A 23333-nucleotide genomic window follows, 5' to 3' on the forward strand; every position below is an offset into this window, starting at 1 on the left:
GCTCTCCCTAGGAGACAAATCCATGCAAAACTTGCTTGAGGGAGACTGGGGGCAAACCTAACTCACCCTAATCCCTGGCTTATATTACACATTAATTTTCTTATCCATAGTCTTGTTACCTTAGAAAACAAACTGTACACAGTAGAAGGTCACAATTTCAAATACAATCCCCCTTTTTCCTGTTCTTTGTATGTAAAAATATTCATTTGTTAAATTCATAATTTAAATTTTTTAAAAATTAAGTATATATAATAGTTTCCTGAATATGGACAAAAGGTGAAAAATAGAATGCACTACCTTCTCACTTCTGCTTCTTGTCCCCACACATACATGTGCTACAGCATGGGGGTGTCCTGTGTGGTTTGAAGGGAGGCAGGAATAAATATACCTCTAGCATTTTCTCTCCCCTACCCCCACTTCTCCCAGGAAGACTTAATTCCCACCAGGAGTGGAATCAGGAAGTTGGGGCCAGAAGCTTGGCCACTCTGATCTTTTCAGAGAGAGAGGAGTTCACAGGCTAGAATTATATCTATCTGCTCTTTTAAATATTATTAGTCTAAGCTGGGAATGTAATCTTAAGGTACAAGCTACACTCCTGATTGCTATTTCCTGATGGGGAGAAGAACACTCAAAGCTCTATATCCAAAACTTGACTTCCTTCTTACTAAAAACCAGTTCCCTAAGAACACACATGGCAATTTGCAAAAAAAAAAAAAAAAAGTTTATCCAAGATAGTAGCAAAACAGAAATCAGAGAAAGTATACATATGAGAATATATGCCAGATCTTATAGAGTAAAGGAAGTCTCCCATTGGGAGCAAGGTACCAAGAGAGAAAGTCCCAGATTTCACACAAAGGAAAAGTTCCCTGATGTTTCTAGTACAGCAAGCTGGGGATAAGCACATGATAACAACTGGCAGCTCCTCTCACAGCAATTTCTTCCCAGAATTTTTTTCTTCCTTTAGCAACCTGAAGTGAGGTTGGCATTGTCCATCTTCTCTCTCAAAACTCAAAAGCCATAAGGGACTAGGAGACTAGAGAGAATGAATCTCTTCCCTCATTCTCACCAACTCCACCTTTTGTAGCCATGAGGCATTGATCTCCACCAGTGAGGAGAGAGTCCCATGGCAATGGGCTTTGGGATTCAGGTTATATTAGAACCCTATTATAGTGGCGGCCTGGTCCACACACAGAGCACTTTTAATGTCCTTTTCCCACGTGAAGATTCTGAGAAGCCTGCTTCCAGGAGAGTTGTGATGGTGTGGAATGGAAATATCTTAGAGAGACAGATCATGTATAGACAATCTGTAACTGACTCAGGTCTGCTCACCCCATGCATAGTTAAGAGAAGTCCACTTTGGCTTATTCTCCTGCCTCATTCTTTTCAGATTCACTCTGGTGTTTTGACTTCTTTAATGATGGTCTCCAGTGAGAGACAAGACTGTGTAAGAGGCCTTTTCTCCTCTGAAGCTATGTGGCCCTGTGATAGAGCATCTGTCTTTGGCCTCTGTGTTTGTTCTTTTTCATTTTAGATAAAGGAGATTAATCAGGAGAATGAGCCGCAGGAACTTGGCAGTTGGAGTGTATGCTGGGTTTTGTAGCCAGCTAAGTATTGATGTCCCAAGGATCAAGACGTGACCTTCAGCACCCTGTCCAGTGGTAGTTGAGATAAGGACTCAACTAGCAGGGAGGCCACATTTGGACATGAACTTGGTGCTATCAAACTTATAAGTTTATATAAGATTATAAGTATAGGATCTGAATTAAATTTAAGTCTACTCTCCCCAGAGACCAAGGTGGTATAATGGAGTATATGTTCCTGAGGTGGTGAGGTAAAATGTCTAAACTTTTGTTATTGCTAGATCTTCAAAGTAAAAATTCCTTTCTAAAAGCCACGATGTTAAGGAGCTAAAATGGAACCAGGGTGCTAGTCATGGGCTCCAAATAGTAGGGAGAATGCAACCCAGAGGGAGTTTGAGCCTATGGTAGTAGAGAAGGGAGAGGCCAAAACCTCTCAGGGTGCCCTAGAATCCCGAGAGAGAGATGCAGCTGGCCTGGCTCTGAAAGAGTGAATCAGACTGTACTTACTACATATGGGGCCTTTTCTGGGATAAAATCAACACCTTACATTTTCAGAGACCCCTAGAGATTCTCTGCTTGGGATTTTCATCTTTAGATACTCTAGTCTGCAGGTTCCTAGAGAAATTGGCAATTTTTTTCTCTTTTGTTTTAGGCTAAAATCATACAGTTGTTTTTCCTTTGTGTGTTTCCCTCACAAATTGGTTCTATTTAAGATCATTTTTGTAGATTTTCATTTGTTGATTTGTCAAATGTTTAAATACAAAACTTTGCTGTTACCTAATCCTGTATGAGCATTGATATTGAGAGCAGACATGCTACACTTAGCATCTTTCAAGGTTCAGCTTAGTCACAACCTCTGAAAACTCTTCCATATCTGCCAATTTTTGTTCTCTCTCCCTCCTCAAATTACTTAGTATTTGTCTTTCTCTTTACATTTTTTTATTCTTACCCTCAGCCTCCATCCCCCTCTCCGAGGAAGATATAAGTTCCTTGAGAGTAGAGACTGATTTTCTGTTTGTCTTTCCATCCCAACAACTAGCAGAGTGCCTGATATAAAGAAGATGCTTAATAAATGTGTTTTTAATTAAATGAGGGGGACTGGATGGGATGATCTTTAGGTTCTAAGTCCTCCAAAGGCATGCTCACTCTGCGCTGCAAATGTGAATGAAATGGATGAATGAATGAAAAAGCATTCATTAAGCACTTACTATGTGCCAAGGACTGTGCTTAACTCTTGGGATACAAATAGAGAAAGGCAATTAGTCCCTGCTCTCAAGGAGATCATACTAATTGGGGGAGAGAACACATAAAAGAAAGTTTGGCTGTAGGGCAGATGAAAAAACTCAGAAGTCCTAAGGGTACAAGGGAGGGACATAAGGCAATACCCAGTGTTCCTTGGACAATAGTAGTTTAGACAACAGTGCCAGTGCCTGCAATACAGAAGCAGGGCAGATGGTAAGTCCTGTTGGTCCTGTATCTCATTTAAAGGAATAGAATTGTTGAAAACTTTCTCATCCAGGACCTGGGAAAAGTCAAAGAGCTCAGGCAACCAGAGAAAGTGCTTTGAATTGTGGCAGGCCTTCCCCCTATCTGACCATCCCAGATGGGTTAAAATTTGATTAAATAACTTCCAGTTCAGTTAAATCATCAATGACTAGTGAGTTAGTGGGCATTGCTGCCTTATGGCAAGGTGGTTATCTCTTGTTTCCTTCCATCCTTTTGATTTTCTGATTAACAATATTGTGGATACCCCTTGGGAAGTACTACATTGCTATAGATATTAGTCAATTATGAACAAGTGACAAAAATGTGTAGGGACCTACTCATGACAATAGAAGTTGTAATGCTGTAAAAAGGTGAAGCAACTAGGGACACAGAAAGCATTTTAATGTTGCTCTGAGTTTCCTTAAACTTTGAATAAGCAGCCATCTACTTACTTCTAGGCCCAGCCTCTAGAACTGAAAATCCTTTGAAACAACTCCAGTCTTTTAAATGAAGACTAATCACTATACCTGGAACAATGAATAATGTGTATTAGAGAAGAAGAATAAAGGGTTATGTTTTTAATTTAAAAATTTGAAATAAAAAAATCCAGGCACACATAAACAACACCAGCAACAATGGCTTGGTTTAACATAGCTACAGAGAACTTGGGCTTAGCATAAATTCCTTGAGGCCTCACATGTTAAGTAGCCAATTGGTGGCTGAAAGGATCCAGGTACAAAGTCAAGCATTGCTCCAGGTAAAGTAGGTTCCACATTCCTGGGTTCTGTAGCTTAATATGCAAAGGCATGTTGTATGGGTGTGTTCTCTCTGAGGTGTGGGGAACCTGTGGTCTCAAGGCCACATGTGGCCCTGTAAGTCCTCAAATGTGGCCCTTTGAATCCGTCAAGAGCTGCACTTGAGGACCTACAGGGCCACATGTGGCCTCAAGACCACAGGTTCCCCATCCTTGCTCTACATCATGAATGTCATCATGCAATGAAGGTGTGGATGGTTGGGTTTTTTTCCTGGCACTGTGAATTAGGAATACTGTCACACACTGTGAAAAGTAATGAAAAGACAGAGAGGGTCACAGAGTAGGAAGGGTGTTGAAAGACAAGTAGAATCTGTATACACATTTTACATTTTTTTTAAACGGCCAAGTCTGTTTTTTTCTTTAAAAGTATCTCTTCTGAAGATTCCAAAGAAAATGCATAAAAATTGTGCTCAGGAATTTGTAAATATTATGTGATCATTGGTCATTGCTTTTAGTTAACAGCTTTGTCATATAACTGTTGTTCAGTCGTTTCAGTTGTGTTTTGTGATCCCATTGGGGGTTTCTTGGCAAAGATACTAGAGTAGTTTGCCATTTTCTTCTCCAGCTCATTTTACAGTTGAGAAAACTGAGGCAAACAGGGTTAGGTGACTTGCCTAGGGTCATACAGATAGTGTGTGAGGCCAGGTTTGAACTCAGGAAGATGAGTCTTCCTGACTCCATGCCCAGCACTCTATCTACTGTGCCACCTAGCTGCCTTGTCTTATAACTACAAAATTCATTTCTATGTTGTTGGTACATGCCAAATGAAGTTATGCCAAATGAAGTCCCTCTTAGACAAGCATGATATAGTGGGAAGACTGCTGGCTCTGAGGTCGGAGGACCTGGATTGATAGCCCAGTTCTGCCACCTGCTTACTCTGTGACCTTGGGAAAATCAGTAAATCTCTCTGGGCCTCAGGGTCCTAATTTGTAAAAATGAAAAGGTTGTACTAGATGACCCCTGAAGTCTCTCCTGGTTCTGAATCTATAATACTTTTAGTTGTTAGTTTCAGGAAACTTTCATCTTTTTCTTATTAGTTTAAGCCAGAGGCTCCCAGCAAGTCGATCATGACTAGCTGACCATGAAGGCAAGCCTGGTCCATGGCTGATCAGGAGGTGCTGCCAAGGCTACTCCTAGCAGCTTCCTGGCATCTCCAAATGTGAGTTGTGGGGACAGCAGCATGCTGACTCCCTGTTTCACAGCTCTAAGCTGGCCCCAGCCCTTTCCCCAACAGGACCCATTAACACTGCAGATATCCATTTTACTATTTAACAACTGTGGAAACAGGCATCTAAGCTTGAGTAAGTGACTTGACCTCTCTCTAGCTTCTCAGCTTGCTCATTTTACAAAAAGAAGGGGTTGGTCACTAGATGATCTTTAAAATTCCACTCTAAAAATCCTACGATTCTCCTTTCTTCTTAGTCATCAAATTCTAGACTTTTTTAGCTGAAAGAGATCTGAGAGGTCAGTCTATTAGCATTCCTTCTCCCTCCCAGTATACCCATATATCCATCTTCCAACAACCCCAAGGGAAGGAGCATAGACATAAAAAGATTAGAGACCCCTGATTTAATTTGTAACATATAAATCCCCTTACATAGAGGTCTTGAATAGGCCAAAGTCTGGCTGGCTTAAACCTAACAACTAGGACAGGTTGTTGAAGTATCCTGAGCAGTGATTGTGCTTTACTCACAAGAGGAAGAAGAAAATGTTTTGTGGTTCCCACTCACTCCATTGGTCATTAGCCTGGTTCCAGAAATACTCCAGCTCCCCACCTCCTTCCATCCTTCAGGGCCTCTTTTATAGTAGGCATTCTCTTCCAGTTAGGCACCAGCATTTGCCACAAAAAGCTGACGGTTCAGTGCAAACTGCAGTAATTGGGGCCTGGAGACAAACAAGCAAACCTAAAGGATAGTGGGTAACATACCAAGATGTGTACGTCACTGCCCTCTAATGGATGAAATGTCCAAATCAATCCGGTGATTATTTTTTGCTCTAGGCAAGAGGAAAGCCTCAAATTGAGACTGACTGCAAAATATTTCATCTTATCAGGTCATTGTTTCATTGTCTTTTTCTCCCCAACCTGTCCCTGAAGGGAGTTTCTTTTGTATCCCTTTCTCTATTGTGACCTAAGCAGATTAGCTGACTGTGCCAGAGACTTGGAGGGTAGAGAGGCAAGGCTAATGATAAGGCCTGAAGGATTTGAAGAGCATAGGCAGGGCAGATGGTAAGGCCTAGTGATCCTCTCATCCATGCTCTGTGTGCAGTCAAGCAGTCCAGGCAAAGGGGGAAGGCAAGGGGAGAGGGTAGGCCCAGATAGGGGACTAATCAATATTTGTTAAATGGATAGATACTTGTTGAATGCCCCAAAATAGCTCTAACAACTAGCTAACATGTATAAATAAAACTCACTAAAATTCACCTTGTCAAAATTCAAGCAACTTTGAGCTCCACAATTCTACTGAAAAGCTGCAGAAGAGTCTAATGAAAATGAGGTCAACTCAAAGTCAGAAACCATTTTGTAGTTCTCAAGCTAATTCCCCACAACTGCCTAAGGTGCAGTGGATAGAGCACTGGACTTGGAATTAGGAAGACTCATCTCCCTGAGTTCAAATCTGGCCTCTGACACTTAGTAGCTGTGTGACCCTGGGCAAGTCATTTAACCCTGTTTTCCTGTTTCCTCATTTGTAAAATGAAGAAATGGAGAAGAAAATGGCAAACTACCCCTGTATCTTTGCCAAAGAAAACCCCCCATAAGGGGGTTAGGAAAAGTAAGACACAACTAAAATGACTAAAAAACAAAGCATAAAGCCCTATTTGCCTAAAAACCCTGATATGATGGGATTTTTCAGTCCTTTATTTTTGCCTCTCTGTATGAAGATAGTTTTAGAAGGAGCTGAGCAATTTTGCCATATTTTGACACAACGTTAAGAAGGAATCACAAAATTTGATTTGCAGAACTGAAACAACATGGGAACCAATAAAAGTTTATCCAGCAGACATATTTTTGCATTAGTGTAGGGTAGTTTAGGCCATGTCTGACTCAGACTAGTTCATTGGTTCAATCTCAAGATTAGAATAAAACAAGATGCATAGAACATAGAACATTTAACAAAAAAAATCATTTAGCAATAGAATGGGAAGGACATTGAGCTAAAATACAGCTTTGTTTCAGTTGGATCAAGCTTCCCTTGACCCCTGATTCTCCAAAGGGGTATACCCAGCCAGGAGGATCTCATGACTTACACAGAAGTGAGGACTCTGCCAAAATGTGAGGAGCCTAAATTACTTATACTTGTGGCTTATGTCTTAGGTGACCAGGAAGCTACAAAAACGGTTTGAGCCTTAATCCACTGGACCAATTAGGTTTCAAGGATGACTTCATTCCTTATATGGAAGAAGCCAGCCTGGGTGGCAAAGACTTCCAAGCCTTCCTTGGACAGTGGGTGGTGTGTGCTCAAAGTTTCTGCTGCATCATGGACCTACTCTCATGGATCCCGATGAACCTAGTGAAAGCATTTTACCTACAATAAGTCTTAAGCACTAGGGTAGAAAGAGCAATGGACTGAGAGAAAGAGAACTGGGTTCTAGTCCCAGCCCTGCCACCGAATCACAATGTGACTGGGCAAACTGCTCCATTTTTCTAGGCCTCAATTTCCTAAGGAGAATGAGTTGGTTAAACTAGGTGAACCCTAAGGTCACTTCCATCTCTTTCATTCTAGTATCATTCCAGGAAGCTTCAGGAATGGATCCATGTCAGTAGACAATAAATGTTTGTTGACTCAATAACTTGAATGGTACCATTTGAACATCAAAAGGCATAACTAGATAATTTGGGGTCCAACTATTGAAAACCTGCCCACCTGTTTCTGTTTTCAGTTCAACCAGAAGAACTTAGGGGATAGGAGAAGGGATACCTTTCTATAATTCCATTTCAATCCCATTCTTTCCTACTGCATTCCATCCCATCCTATCCTATCCCATTCTATCCTGCGTTCTGCTCCTCTACCATACTTAATCCAATCTGTTGCCAAAGACAGCCAATTTTACTTTTGCACATAACATTTCTCAAATACGCTCCCTTCTCTCCTTTGACACCACTTTAGACCTAGGAAAGATCTTAATTTAAAAAGGCCAAGGTCATCCAATGCATCCCAGGCCTTCACTGGACTTTAATGACTCTGAGGGAGAGAGTGAGGCTGATGACTTTGTGCAGCTCTGCCTCACTTAAATCTCATTCATGCACAAGCAAGACATCACCCTCATGAAGTCCTCTTTGAGAACAAAGGACAAACAACAACAATGCAAAATATAGATCCTCATGAAATTCTAGCAGTCAGTGTCATTTTTGCTGTGGCCTTTTACTTGTCCTTCCTACACCCTTTCTGGGCTATTTATTGACATAGTAATCTGGCTTATGACTTCTATCCCCTCCTTTCCAATTATTTATCCATCCAAGTTATATCATTCTCCCCTTACCATCATTTTCTGGGAGGAAAAACAAATTAAGCACAAGAAAGTTATAAGATTTCTTTAAGGTTAAGTGTGGAATCAGTTACTGTGATGACTATACTTGCCTCTTGGCTTAGGTGTTCCCTGGAAAAGGAGTAGAGAGGTCACTGAGAAACTGTTCCCATATTTTCTAAGAAAAGCGGATAGCCAGTGGCAGTCCCTCTAATGTGATCCATATTAAGAGGCCCCAGGGAACATGGACTTGGGTTTAGGTATGTACCTAAAGGAAAAATGCATGAAATTGGTTAACTAAAACAATAAGTCTCATTTTTACAGCACTTTAAGGTTTACAAAGAGTACTGTGCCCATAACCACCCTGTTAGGTAGGTATTATAAGTATTATTATTCTCGTTTTACTGATGAAGAAAATGAGGTTCAGAGATGTTGTATGATTTGACTTGTGAAGTTGAGCCAATTTGAACCTAGTGCTCTTCCATTACAAACTGCTAGGAGCAGCCTTACTACATGCCCAGTAACAACAGTAATAATTGCCATCATAGACCAAGGGCCAATTTCCATAGAAACTGGCACATTGTACATAAACCCTAAGGCAAAAAGAAGCCAAGTGTTCAGAATTGTCCCCCAAAATATAAAAAAAAAAACAAGGAGCAGTGTGGCATGGTAGATGGAGCATGGGACTTGGAATCAGAAGACATGGGTTTGAATCCTGCTTCAGACACTTAGTAGCATTATGACCCTAGATAAATCACTTAAGGTCTCTGAGCCTTAGTATCCTCATCTACAAAATGGGGATAATAATATCACCTATCTCCCAGGGTGGTTATAAGGATTAATATATGGATTAATTAATATAAGGATTAATATATATAAGGAAAATATATGTAAAGTACTTTACAAACCTTAAAGTTCTATATAAATGTGAGCTATTATTATAGGGAAAACAGGCTGAAGTTCAAACAAAGGAATTTCAGATGTAAAAAGAAAGGGAGGCTTAGATCATCAGAACTGTCTTTGAGGAAGGCAAGCCAAAAATTTTTAAATGACTCTTGCAATCTCCCTTGGGAAGAGAGAATGGAATAAACTTTTATACAGCACCTATTATGTAGTAGTCACTGTGCTAAGCACTTTACAAATATTATCTCATTTGATCCTCATAACAACCCTGAGAGGCAAGTATTATTTTACAGTTGAGGAAGCTGAAGAAAAAAAAAAGCACTTTACATATACCTAAGTGACTAGACCAGAGTCACAAAGCCAGGAAGTGTCTGAGGCTGCATTTAAACTCAGATCTTCATGCATCCAAGTCCTGTGTTCTGTCCGTTGTACTGTCAAGCTTCCTTCCCTCCCCAAACCACTCTGTGTATATGTATATATATCTAATATGCTCTGAACATACATACAGACATAGCTGTGTATACTCACATATATGTATACTCACACATATATGTTATAAGCTCCATGAGGATAGAACCTGTTACATCTTGTTTTTCACTGAGTGCAATGCCTGGAACACATTGTAGTAGGTATTTAACGTTTATTGATTGATTATTTTGTTTTTGTTTCTTACTGTTTTGTGGATACTAGTGAAACAGTCAGACTTCCCAGTTTTTGTTGCTGAATTTGATCCAGTCTGTTCTTCTCTTACTATGCCTTTTTGAGCCCAACTCATTGTGTCCTAGCATCTGGTATATGTATTTATACACTAACACAATGGATCGCCCAACCAACCAGTTGTATTTTATAATCTAAAAAATATGTGCTCTTTGTCTGCTTGATTTTTCCTCTACGATGGCTAGGCTAATTACTTTGAGTGATCATAGATCAAATCGAGGAAGCTCTAGGGCTTGATGCAATCAGCTCAATGTCATCTGTAAACAAGAGCATCCATAGGACCTCTACCAACAGGAAATCCCTCTTCTGTTTGCACTTTGTGCAGGAAATCCTCCATGACTTATTTCCATTATCTCATTTCAAATCAGTCCATCTATTGAGCCCCCCCAAACATGGTAAAGGCCATGTGGTAGGGCATTGTCAAGGACAAAAATATGTATAAGAAATAAGCCTTGCCCTCAAGGAACTCATGAAACCCTTTGAAGTATATAGCACAATAATCATTATGTCATTTTTGCAGATGGGAAACTGGGGGAGAGATGTTAAATGACAATTATAATAACCAAGCTAATTGGTAGCAGAGAGAAAATAGCTGAAATCTCCTGAATCCCAGTCCCATACGTCTTCTATTAGTCCATAGTGCCTCGATTTAAGATTTCAGAGTATAGCCCCTCTTATCTCAGTGGTAACCAACATAGTGAATGAAAGATTTTTCTGCAACGTATACCAATGTCCACTGCCCCCTCCTGCACCCTCCCCAGAAGTAGAGTCTTCTTCACCAAGGTTATCTTCTATCTGTTCTTCATGTATCTCATGTTAAAATTGTATCTTGCTTTTATTCCCTTGACCACCACCACCCCTTCTAGTCAGTATAGTAAGTTTATAAGTAGCCAGTATAAAGTAAGAATAGCAGGAAGTAAGTGAGATTGCAAAGGGGAACCTGGAAGTCATGTACAAACCGTCTCAAAGATCAAAGGGGCATAATTTACAAATTGTATTATGTATTAGCCAAAAATTACATCCTGGTAATACATGCTGAATCAGGGGAAGCCAATCTAGGCTTTGTTGTCAGGGCCTTCTGGTCCTATGACATGAAACCTCAGACAAGTTCCAGACATTTGTATTACAGATAAGCAGATTACCAAATGGTGCTAATAATTTGGAGATAATTAAAATGGGCATGTTAATTTTGAGACTTTACTGACAACTTTGAAATGATTTGGATATGTCAATGAACTAACCCCAAGGTGGCACAGATTAGAGTTAGTTTCCAAAAAAAACAAAAAACCCTACAGAAACGAGACCTCAAACTCTCCTGCCTCTCCCAACAGTCTTCAATCTCCATTGGGTCGATAGTGCATAGTGCTCCCAACTCTTATCCAGGGTTACAAGTGATTTAGGTGGATGGAACTCATGACTAAAACATGACTCTGCCTCTGCCTCTCCCCATTCTCTTCCCTGCTGCCTACCTTCCTTCACCACCCCAAGCCCACTCTTCACGCCATCTGCCTCTACGTCCCTTTTCACCTCTTGTCTCTGTACTGTCTGTGCCTCTACAATCAAAGGAGAGATGTCATAAAAGCTCAGAGAGGAGAAGGTGGCCAGTAGTGACAAATGCTGCAGAGATGATTGCAAAAAGACCGTAGTCTTTGGCAATTAAAAGGCCAATGATAACTTCAGAGAGAGCAGTTTTAGTTGAATGATAATGTCTGTAATTATATTTCAAAGGGCTGGAAAAAAGAGGAAAGAAAACAGGGGTAATGAGGAGAGACAGTCTCTTCTAAGAGTTGGGCTGTGAAAGGGAGAAGGGACATAGGGTGATAGCTTAAGGGGATGGCAGCCACGAGTGAGGGATTTTTAAGGCTGGGGAAGACTGTTTTTCCCTTTGTTTGATTCCCCAACATTTAATAAATGTGTGTTGAGATTGCATTTGGAATATTGGGTTGAGTTTTTGTTCCTATAATTTATGAGACTAACTTGATGGAACTTGAGATCTTTAGCCTAGAGAAAAGAAAGCTTCTGGTGTATCTGATACTTACTTTCAAGTGTTTTTAAAGCTGATATTTACAAGAGGGCTTGTACTTTGGTCATAGAAAGCAAAATTGAAGCAATTTAAGAGTGATTTAGACAGATTTAGGCTTGAGGAAAGGAATTATACGAACAAAAACTTCCTAACATTAAAGGTACCCAAAATTGTAAAAAAAAAAATAAAATAAAATGAATGTTTGTTGATTGAGTAAAAGAAAATTTAGTCACTTCAAGTTTTACAAAGAAGGAGAAGGGAGAAAACTGTCTATGTATAGCTCTACCAAGTGAAATGCCTTAAAGATGAGCAAAAATGTAGGAAGAAGAATGAGTATTCTTTGCAGACAACAGTAGTTTGTAGACATCAGGGAAGGAATCAGTAGGTAGGTAGAAATTGAAGATAAGGGAGACTGAGAGGATGATTATGATTATCAAAGAAGGGGCACGTTCCCTTTCAGGTACATCTAATTAGCTTACCATCTCTGGCATCACAGGCAGGGAGAGAGATGCCAGAATGACTCATCGACTGCCACAGGGAAGGTTCAAGTTGTTAAAATGCCTTTCAAGGGGCTTTAAACTTGGGCATAGCCAGAGCTTCTATTACAAAAGAAAAGCTTCACTGGTCTTCATCCAAATGTTGACATTGAACAAAAATAACAGTTGCAAGGGGTGTGGAAGTTTCCAGAAATTTCCAGAAAAGGGCAGGAGGAGGGTTCTGGAGCAGAAGCAGTTTGTAACAAGAGATATTAAGCCAACCAGAGAGGTCTGTAGCTCTTGCATAGATATTCTAATATATTAGGAGGTAAGATTACCATCATAGGTAGCCCTGAGGTTTAGATGGATGGGACTCATTAGTGGAATATGACTCTGGAAGAATCTGCCTTATTTTAAAGAAATAGATTAAAATGGCACAGAATAGCATTGTCTATATAGCTAATATACTCATGAGGAAATTCAGGAACTAAAGGGGACAAATATGGTATGGTGTATTTGGGTGAAAAGGCAAACATATAGTAGGTGCTTAATAAATACCTGTTGTATTAAATTGTCACCTCTTACCCACCCTTGCTTATATTATTTTTGACATGTTTTCTTATGATCTGATGAGTTCTCCAGGCAGCCACAATTTCTTTAGGTGACTCCTTTTCTTCTTCAATGGGAGTATTTGTACTGGTGTTGTTAAAATCTCATTCTTTACGATTTTTCCCCTTCAGTTAGCATATTCCTTATGAGGTCATTTCTATTCTAGACTCTCTGTTCAAGTGCAAATAGGAGTTCAGACAACCTCACAAATAAAGCTGGAAAAATTCGCACATGGTTCACTTAGAGCAGCAGTAGCCTTTGTTCAGCAAGGACCCTGATCCTCTCAGCAACTATACTGAAGGCATCTGTAGCTGCCTCTGTCCTCAGCTCCATTTATTCTTGTCAACATGGAAGAGTGGAGATTATTGCTGAAGAGGCAGCAAGGTAGTGCAATGGATAAAAGCACTAGACTTGGAGATATGAATTAAAATCCTACCTTAGATACTTACTAGCCATGTGATCCTGGGCAAATCCTTAACCTCTCTCAACTTTAGTTTCTTCATCTGTAAAATGGGGATAATAATACACCTACCTCCCAAGTGTGTTATGGCAACCAAATGAGACAGCATACGTACAAAGGTTTGCAAACCTAAAATGTTATATAATGCTATATAAACACTAGATACTGTTATTAAGACCAAGGACACAGGAATAATCTCAGCTTCACCAAAATAGTAGATTTGGTTGTTGATGCTACAAAGAATCAAGTTGCAATGAGCCCCACCAGCAATTGGTGGAATCAAGCATCTGATTGGTGGCAGATTTGATGATACAATTGTATAATCTGACCCGAAGCATTCCTTTGACAGTGGTATTTGACACAGGTAGACCTAAGGTCCAGGTAGAGTACAAAAGGGAGACCAGAAGCTTCTATCCAGAAATATCTTCTGTGGTCTTTAGAAAGATAAAATTGCCAAAGCTTATCTTGGAAAGACTGTGACTGATGCAACAGCCTTACTCCAGTGACATCCAACATTAAGGCAGCAAAGATGTCAAAACCATCACTAGTCTCACTATGCTCTGAATCATCAATGAGCCATCTACTGATGTTATTGTTTACAATGTGGACAAGAGGTATGGGGCCAAAAGGAATGTATTGATGTTTGACTTGGAGATGGCCCTTTCAATTTCTCCATCCTCAGAACTGAAGATAGTTATCTTTGAAATTAAACCCACAGCTAAGGACAACTGTTTAGGTAGTCTATCATTTCGTTGCTGCATTTAAGAGTAAGCACAAAAGTGAATACACAAATTGCACCCTCTCTGCCAGTACCCAGACCAGTATTGAGACTGACTCCCTCTATGAAGGTATTGACTTCTATGCCCCTCACTCATGCTCTCTTTGAAGATATGAATGCTAATATCTTCTATGGCACACTAGACCTCATGGGTAAAAACCCAGGATGCCATGCTGGATAAGTCATTCATCTGATTTCAACCTAGTGAGTGATTCCACTGACATATCTAAGCACCAGAAACTTTCACAGGAATTCATCAGTGACAAGGAGCTGAACAAGAGTATCCATCCTGAAGAGGCTCTTGCTTCTGATCCAGCTGCCATTTTGTCTGGGGACAAATCTGAGAACATTCAGGATTTGCTGCAAATGGATGTCACTTCTCTTTCCCTTGGTACTGAAACTTCTGATTTTAATACCATCATCTTTACCAAGCAAATACAGACCTTTTGCCACTTACTCAGACAATCAGTTTGATATTCTTATCCCAGTTTATAGCAGTGATAAAAGATAGTAACCTATTTGGCAAATCTGAGCCCACAAAAATCCTCCACCTTGCTCCTCTGACCTTCTTCAGATTGAAGTGATCTTTGACACTGATGCAAACCTTTGACACTGTGCTTAAGAACACAGGCCAGAAAAAAGAGATCACCACCACTGAAGACAAAGGCTACCTGAGCAAAGAAGATACTGAGCACATGATTCAGGAAGCTGATAAATACAAGGCTGAAGATGAGAAGCAGGGACACAAGGTGCTTTCAACATAATGGTCCCAGTTGAACATGAGAAACTTCAAGGAAAGTTGGTGATGAAAATGAACAAGTTCCTTGACAAAAGTAGTGAAATAATCAACTGGCTGGATAAGAATCAGATTGCTGGAAGGGAGAGCAGATCAGGGGAAGTGGTAGACAGAAGCAAAACACTTGTGAGGAGGGAAAGGGTGAAAGGAAAAAGAGGACAAACAGGAAGAAGAATAGGATGGAGGGAAATACAGTTAGAATCATAACAGTGAATGTGAATGGGATGAACTCTCCCATAAAATGGAAGCAGATAGAAGAGTGGATAAAAAACCAAAATCCTGTAATATGTTATTTACAAGAAACACACTTGAAGCAGAGAGACACAAACAGAGTAAAGGTAAGGGGCTGGAGCAGAATTTATTATGCTTCAGCTGAAGTTAAAAAAAAAAGCAGGGGTAAACAATCCTGATCTCAAACAAAGCAACAGCAAAAAATAGACCTAATTAAAAGAGATAAGGAAGGAAACTACATCTTGCTAAAAAAAAAAAGTGCCATAGATAATGAAGTAATATCAATACTAAACATACATGCATCAAGTGGTATAGCATCGAAATTCTTGAAGGAGAAATTAAGTGAGTTATAGTTATAGGTCCATGACCGAAAAGAGACAGAGAACATTACAAAATGTAAAATAGATCATTTTGATTATGTTAAATTGAAAAGCTTTTGCACAAACAAAATCAATGCAGTCAAGATTAGAAGGAGAGGAGAAAGCTGGGAAACAATCCTTATAACAAGTGTTTCTAACAAAGGCTTCATTTCTCAAATATATAGAGAACTGGATTTATAAGAATACAAGCCATTCCCCAATTGATAAATGGTCAAAGGATATGAACAGGCAGTTTTCAGATGAAGAAATCAAAGCTATCTATAGGCATTCGAAGAAGTGGTCTAAGTCACTATTGATTAGACAAATGCAAATTAAAACAACTCTGAGGTGCCACCTCACACTTATCAGATGGGCTAATATGACAAAAAAAAAAGAAAATGATAAATATGAATCCAGTGTATAGAGCACCGGCCCTGGAGTCAGGAGGACCTGAGTTCAAATCTGGCCTCAGACACTTGACATTTACTAGTTGTGTGACCCTGGGCAAGTCACTTAATCCTAATTGCCTTGCCCCCCAAAAAAAGAATGCTAAAAATTATCCTGACATTCAATGGGGGGAAATAAAATACTATTTAAAAAAAGAATCAGACTGCTAAAGAAAAAGAATTTGGACTTAGAAAGAATTGGGGAAAGTCTTCAATCCTATCATTAATTAGCACAGTACCTGTCACATAGTAGGTGTTTAATAAATGTTTATGAAATGAATGAATCATGAACAAATGAATGAATAATTACTAAGTTGTATCAGAGTGTAGCGGTATGCCCAGAGGCATCCCTGGTAGATTCTCAGACGCCCCATCTAGAGGTGCCTCTTCTGGACCCACCACGGGCGAGGGTTACAATGTACCAGAAGAGAGAGAGCAGCTCAAAAACTAAAGGAACCACAACTTTAGCCAAGGCTGGATATAGCAACAGTTTTTTTAAAAAATCATATTTGAACTACTGTGTAAATTTTGGACATTCTGCATACTTGAATGAATGTATACAGAGGAGGAGAAGTGAACACCATTGCACTTTACCAGCCCTGTAAACAAGTGGAAATGTGATACTTGTCCCAGTGAATAAGACTCTATTTAAAATTGGCATCATAAAAAAAAAATTCCCACATGGAAAACACAAGGCCCAGTTTCCAGGGGTCAGCTACTGCTGCTCTCTGCAACATTCACTCCCTCCTTCCCTTGCTGAAAAATGCAGAAAGTGCAGATCTTCTAGAAGCCAACTGGCAAAAACTCAACTTCTCTCTAGGGTAGTCAGCTCTGACGCCTATTGTCTCCCTCCCACATAGGCGTCATGGCTTCAGTTAACCCAGGCATCTTTTTAAAAAGAAATACTTCTATCCAATAACTGTGGTGCTAAAATTCAGTTTTCTCCAGTGATCTCATGCAAGTAATAGAGAATCCCAGTACAGTATTTCCAGTCTCTGGCACTTAGCAAGGTGTCTGTGTCTGGCATAATCATGAGTCTGGCATATCCCTATAAAAGAGCTTGGGAAATCTGTAATGAACATAACAGGGATTCTTCTGTAGGCACTTGTTCATGTTATTAAAATGCCTCTCAAAGGACTTTAAACTGGAGCACGCCTAGAGCTTCTGTTATAAAGGGAAGCTTGAACTGGTGTCTTCATTCAAATGATGACATTGAGCAAAAGTAGCAGTGGCTAAATCCTGCTTACCAGCTCCCACAGGACCCTCAACCCCTATAAAAGCTAGTCCCTGACATAAAATCAACATTTTGAAATCTGATTCTTATTGGCCATTCCTCCTCTAAGATTAAATCTACTGCTGAGATTGATGACTGTCTACGGATTGCTTTCAGGGAACGAGATTCATTCTTCTTTGTGACTGAGTGGTATTCTGGGTTTGGACACGGGCCCTGGATTTGAATCCTATCTTTGCTTCTTGCTGCCTGTGTGACCTTGGACAAATCAATTCATCTTTCTGGGCCTCAGTTTTCCCACCTGTAAAATGAAGGGAGGTGCTGTCATTATCCCCATTTTACAATGGAAGAAACTGAGGCAAACACAGATTAAGTAACTTGCCCAAAGTCATGTGTTTGAAGCTGAATTCAAACTCAGGTCTCCTCAACTTCAGGCCCGGTGCTCTATCCACTGTGCCATCTAACTGCCTTGTGTCACAGTAGATGATCCTCAGGATTCCTTCTAGTTCTAAATTCCATATATCCTAGAATATCCTGTTCTAAATTCTACATATCCTATGATACAAAGTCCTAGTCTCATATTAAATCAAATCTTTAAAAATTAGGATAGTGTACAAATTAATCAAACCCACATAAATCAGACCAGAACAGATGAGAACACTTTCCAGAGTCCTTTTTGTTGTAGTTGTTCAGTCATTTCAATCGTGTCCGACTCTTTGTGACTCCATTTGAGGTTTTCTTGGCAAAGATACTAGAGAAGTTTGTCATCTCCTTCTCCAGCTCATTTTACAGATGAGGAAACTGAGGCAAACTGGGTTAAGTGACTTGCCCAAGGTCACACAGCTAATGTCCAAGGCCATATTTGAGGGCAGGAAGATAAGTTTTCCTGAGTCTAGGCCTGGTGCCCCCTAACTGCCCTCCAGAGCCCCACTGTAAGCAAACCACTGAGATGCTTTTGCTTTTTAGAATTACTGGTAAACACCTTTAGTGATTCAACACTGCTTTCTCAGAACTGAATTAACATGTTAGGGCTCAGTATTCTGAGACTGCAGGGCCACCTGCTGGTGGTTCAACCTGGCTGATAAAACCCATCCCTTCTCTTTCCTTTCTAAGGACTTGGGAGCATGAGGGCGGGAGAAACATTCTCCACAAGGGGGCATGGGCAGACCACCGGCCACAGAAACTCTGAAATGGGAGGGAGTTTCAACTGAAAGTGGGCCAGAAGGAAAGGGTTCATTTGGAAAGGGCCGCTGGCTTCTACAAACAGGCACCTAGATTGTGAGGTGGCTTGCATGCGGGCTGATCGGTCCCAATGCCTTAGGGAATCATAGAGTTGAAAGGTCTCTTAGAGGTCATCTGGTACAAAGTCTCACTCAATCCAGAACCCCCTCTACAGCATCCCCATACATTTTACAGACTTTACTTATGTAACAGGGACAGAAGAAATGCAAGTAATCATCTACTAAATGCCAATCATGTGCCAGGTATTATGCTAAGCACTTTCACAAACATCACTTCATTCGATCCTCCCAATGATGTGTGAGGTTGGGGCTATTATTAACCCCATTTTACAGTTGAGGAAACTGAAGCAGATAGCGGTGAAATGGCTTGCCCAGGGTCAAACAACTAAAAAAAGCCAGATTTAAACTCAGATCAGCCTGAATCCAGGCCCAGCACTCTATCCACTGCACCACCAAGCTGCCTAGAGAGACTGTTTCCTGTTAGCTCACTGCTCAGACAGAACTGCGGTTGGGCACCAAAGACTCCAACAAGGAAACTCAAGCTCCCTCTCTTCCTTAGAGGCAGGAGATAGAGGCAAGCGATGTAAGAAGCGCTATGAGTCTCTGGATGGGGAGAGAGGCAATGCCAGCCACCTACTACCTGTGCTGGGCCTAACTTGTCGCCATGAATACAAACATGGTGCCTCTGTTTCTTTGCCTTATTGTTTCTTCTTTCCTCCTCTTAGGTGAGCAAAGATTGAGACAGAATGGACCAGGCTACCACCTTCTGAATTGCAAAAGGTCAGAAGAACCTCCATAAATCTAGCAGCTGAGCTCAAGAAGGAGCCAACTCTGAGGATTGACCTCCTTAACTAACACAGTCCACCCATGGATCAATACAGCAGCCTAGACATTATGTCCTTCACTCAAGGCAGTGACTTGTCAGTAGTCAAGATATAAGTATTAATATATTATAATATATTGATATGCTAATTATTAATATACCAATATAATTATTAATATATTCGTATATTGAGATTATAATATTAATATAGTTGTTATATAATATAACTAATATGTAATATATTAATTACATATATAATGGGTAATATAATATAATTAATATGTAATAGTATAACATATAAACAACAAATACAATATTTGATAATAAATATAATTTAATAAAATAAATTTAGTAAAAATAATATAATGATATTATTATATAATATAATTAATATTATTAAGATTGTGCTATTAACATAGATTATTAATTATTAATCAAGATAATACTATAATATTCAGAAATTAACTCAGTGGTATGAGGAATGCTTGTAGAGGCTGTTTTAATGTTAGCCCATTATCCCCAGAGACTTAAGTGGTAGAGGGGAGAATGTGTACCCCCAACCCTGGTTCTGAAGGACTTTTGTTCATACTTTTGTTTTTTGCTATATCTTCTCAGTAAAAGTTAATTGATAGTAATTGCTTATCAATGATACTAAGGAACTATCAACAGCTGGTACTGGGGAAATACTGACCCTGGAAAATGATATTAGGGCAGCCATTGTTAGTAAATGATATTGGGGTGAAGGAAGCACACCAGAATGGGGGCTTAAGCCAATAATATTAAAAGAACCCCATTGTTCCTTTAGGGCCTCCCTAGAAGCCTAATGGGGGGAGATATAGCCCAATGCACTCCAGAGACACAACCTGTAAGCACATGCGAGCTGGGAGAATAAGCCCAGAGACTCACTACACTAATATAAACTCCCCTGCTGATAGGGAGTGTACTGCTCTTGAATCATCCTTGTTAGAGGACTCTAGGAGTTAAAAAGTTCTATTGCCGGGCAGCTAGGTGGCGCAGTGGATAGAGCACCAGGCCTGGAGTGAGGAGGACCTGAGTTCAAATCTGGTCTCAGACTAGACACTTGACACTAACTAGCTGTATGACCCTGGGCAAGTTACTTAACTCCAATTGCCTTGCCGAAAAAAAAGTTCTATTGCATGTTGAACTGAAATATGCCTCTTCAAAACCTGAAGCACAATGTCTACTTTGCCCATGACAGATATTCAATAAGTTGTTATTGGTTTACTATTGATTAATGCTACCCTTTGGTAACACTAATTCTGCCTTCTGATAAACATTAAACCATCTGTCCCCTTCCACATGATAGCCTTTCAGGTGTTCAGAGACAGCCTTCTCTTCATCTTCTTTGGGCTAAACATCTTTTCCCTAGGAACTGGTCCGACCTCACATCTATCCCCACCTCCTCATAGCTGATCAGAAGAGAGCATCATCTCACAAGCTTCGGGCATGTGTCTGCTTGGTACTGTTAGCAGGTTGCATTGTATAGCAATATGGCAATGTCACCAATTCTGAATGACACCCATCACTTTTTGGAATGACTTTGTAAAGGTCATATGAAGCAGAGGCAGCTAGGTGGTACAGCAGATAGATACAGTGCTGGATATGGAATTCCCCTTTGGATACCAAATGGCCCTGAGAAACTGGGTAACTCACTTAACTTCTATCTGCCTCAGTTTCCTTATCTATAAAATGTGGATAAAATAGCACCTACTTCCCAGAGTTGTTGTGAAGATCAAATGAGATAATATAAAGTATTTTACAAGCCTTAAATCATTAAATAAATGCTAGTTATTATCATTTAAGCAGAGGTAGGGTCAGTGTTTCAAAGGAGGCATTACTTTCCTACAAAATCTCAATAACAGGATTCAAAGTTCCTTATAGCAGATAGGAGATTTTATGTTGTTGTTGTTGTTGTTGTTGTTGTTGTTTGTCCTTTGCTCTCAAAGAGGACCATGACGTCAAGGAGGTGATGCCATGACATGCAAGTGAATTGGATTTAAGTGGAAGGGCTATGCAGTTACCAGCCTCATTTTCTCCTCCAGAGCCATCTGGGTCCAGTGGTGAGATTTGAATCAGTATGACCGGAGATGACTCTAGATGCAGATGAAAAAGCCATGCGTATGAAGAAATACTAAGTGTGTGTAGAAAGGTCCATCCCCCAAAATGTCCATGAGCATATATGCATCATGCCCCTAGTTTGTCCTCATCTACAATTGTAGTCCATGGATATCATCATACTGTCCATCTTCTTCCCACTATCTGGCTGGCGACCCCACCCTTACCGCTATTTCATTATGAGATACAGTATGATGTCAAGATAACAAGTGCTGCTCTTCAGAGTCAATGGGTCAGGGTTCTGGTCTAAGTTGTGCCACTGAGTGACCTTGGCCAAATCACTTCTCTCTCCCTCCTGGGCCTCAATTTATGTTCTGTAGACTGAGAGGGATGATCTCTGACTTCCCTTTCAACTGAAGAATTTTCTGGTTGTGTAGCTTTAAGTAATTTTCAAATCAAAAATCTTGTTAACTGTGGCAAACCACCAAGAACATAAGCACTCTCTTCCCTCCCCATTAGGAATACTTACACCACTCTGAACTGTTTGTTTTTGATGTCACCCAGCATCAGACTCTGGCCTTCTGCCTCACGTTTTTGGCCTGGCTTCTGTAGTCTCACAACTCCCTGAGACTAGAATGCAAAGCCCAGAAGAGCTCATAGTCCTGATTCTAAGTCAGCCCTCGAAGTTGGGGTTTATTATCGTGGTTTTATTAATATGTCTCTCCCTATTGCCACATTCAGATTCATAGAAATTGTTTGGGTTGATCATCTATTCAAGTACTAAAACTGCCACCATCAGATGGGCAGGCCAACCCCTAACTGAAGCAGCAAGGTACCTGGAGGGAGAGACAGGAGGTGATACATCTTAAGCAAGTCAAACCACCACTATGACCTTGGCCACCTCCTCCTGTCAGACTTTATTGTAGATACCAGGACTCTGAAACCAAAGGCTTTGGGAATGTCAGTACCCACGCCATCCCCCAACCACTGGCCTTACAATCACTGAAGGAGCAGTCACTATGGAGAAGGGGCCTACCTTCCTTATCGCCACCAACACCATCTGCAGACAAATTGCCACTCATGGTTGGGTTGGTCCGAGAGCCCTGGATGTGGCAGCATCTTCCAGAACCCTAGTCCTGTTTCTAGCCCAGCCCCAGCATCCATCAGCTCAAGAAGAAACCAACATGGAGACGCAGCCAGACTGACGACCCCTTCTGAGGGAGCTATAGGCACAGCTACTGAAGACCTGGCCACCAAAGTCCTTGGCACTGTCACATGGCTCAACATCAGCAACTGCTATGATTTTATCAGTGGAAATGACATTAAAAAAGAGACATTAACAAATGCTTTGCTGCTATACCCTAAGGATCATGGGAACTTTCCATCCGACTTGTAGCTGAACCCTTCTAGATGTATTTTCTCCACCATTAGAATGTTAGCTCCTTAAGAATGAAGACTATCTTACTTTTCTGTTCGTATCCCCAGCACTTAGTATAATGTTTTGCATATAAGTGCTTAATAAATGCTATTTCATTCATTCATTAATTTATTCACCAATTGTGAGCTCCCATTTTCCACTGATCTTTCCCTAACCAGTCAGAATTAATTATGATATCCTGGGAGTGCAATCACATTTATTTAAAATAGAATGCAAGATATATGTACATGTGTATACACATATACGTATATGAATCAAGCAGCAAAACCCATCACCATCCATTTCCCAAACTACAACCTGTAAGGGTTTGTGTTCAGATTAGAGTTAGGGTTAGAGACCCTGCTCAGAGTCAGAGAAGTCAGGACGCTAGGACTGTGAAACAC

General features: G+C 40.4%; 1 pseudogene; it reads left to right on the plus strand.

The window, feature by feature from the left end:
• Positions 1-22717, plus strand: part of LOC114026653 — a 144512-nt pseudogene extending 121795 nt beyond the window's left edge.
• Positions 22718-23333: the final 616 nt, after the last annotated feature.

The sequence above is a fragment of the Vombatus ursinus genome, unplaced genomic scaffold (genome assembly GCF_900497805.2).
Source record: "Vombatus ursinus unplaced genomic scaffold, bare-nosed wombat genome assembly UNPS02014841.1, whole genome shotgun sequence".
NCBI classification, from domain to species: domain Eukaryota; kingdom Metazoa; phylum Chordata; class Mammalia; order Diprotodontia; family Vombatidae; genus Vombatus; species Vombatus ursinus.